Source organism: Lycium ferocissimum, chromosome 2 (genome assembly GCF_029784015.1).
Source record: "Lycium ferocissimum isolate CSIRO_LF1 chromosome 2, AGI_CSIRO_Lferr_CH_V1, whole genome shotgun sequence".
Lineage (NCBI taxonomy): Eukaryota > Viridiplantae > Streptophyta > Magnoliopsida > Solanales > Solanaceae > Lycium > Lycium ferocissimum.
Genome location: NC_081343.1, coordinates 2,536,302 through 2,537,071, shown reverse-complemented (window position 1 = coordinate 2,537,071; position 770 = coordinate 2,536,302). Strand labels below are relative to the sequence as shown.

The 770-nt window shown below is 42.1% G+C and overlaps 1 non-coding gene across 1 annotated transcript; it reads left to right on the top strand.

Moving 5' to 3' along the window:
* Positions 1-248: 248 nt before the first annotated feature.
* Positions 249-354, top strand: LOC132048459 (small nucleolar RNA R71). Its single transcript, XR_009412993.1, has one exon. It is a non-coding gene; the product is annotated as a small nucleolar RNA R71 (small nucleolar RNA).
* The last annotated feature ends 416 nt before the right edge of the window (positions 355-770 follow it).

The window sequence follows — 770 nt, the reverse complement described above, 5'->3', positions numbered from 1 at the left end:
TCTGAGCTAGAGTATGCTAAGTCTCTTGATTATCCTTCACAATGTTATGGATCATTGGGGCTCCATAGGCTACATTATCAATACTACCCCAATGCCATGCTTGATTATGAGTAGTAAGATTATCAAGCAACTGAGTGATTGGGGCATAAGTCTTGTCTATAAAACACCCACCAGCTACATTGTTCGCCATTGCCTGTGTCAATGGATCTAGCCCTCTATAGAACTTCTCCATCAATATATTAGCTGGAAAACCATGATTTGGAGATTTCTGCAAATGTTCCTTGAATCTCTCCTAAGCTTCTAATAGTTGTTCCCCCGGAAGCTGTTTGAAATCATATATCTTGTCATGATTTTCAGCTTTCTTGCTTCGGGGAAACCACTTCTTGAGAAAAACAGCAACAAGCTCACGTATGAATAGTGTTGTGGGGCAGCTTCTCAAACCAAACTATTGCTTCACTGGCTAAAGAGTATTTGAAAACTCCTAGCCGAATAGCATCATCTGGAACAACATTCTGCATAGATTGGGCACACACACCCACGAAATTCTTCAAATGTTGGTGAGGGTCATCATCGGTAGATTTTCGAAAATATCCCTCAAGTTTGAGCAGTTGGTAGATAGTGGAGTCAATCTTGCAGTTTGCAACATTCACCCTAGGTGGAACAATAGCAGATGCATACTCCACCTCGTCTAGCATATCCGCAAAGACATTCTTAACCTCCACTTCCACTGGTGGGTCATGCACTTGTACAACCCTACCACCAGTTGTTCC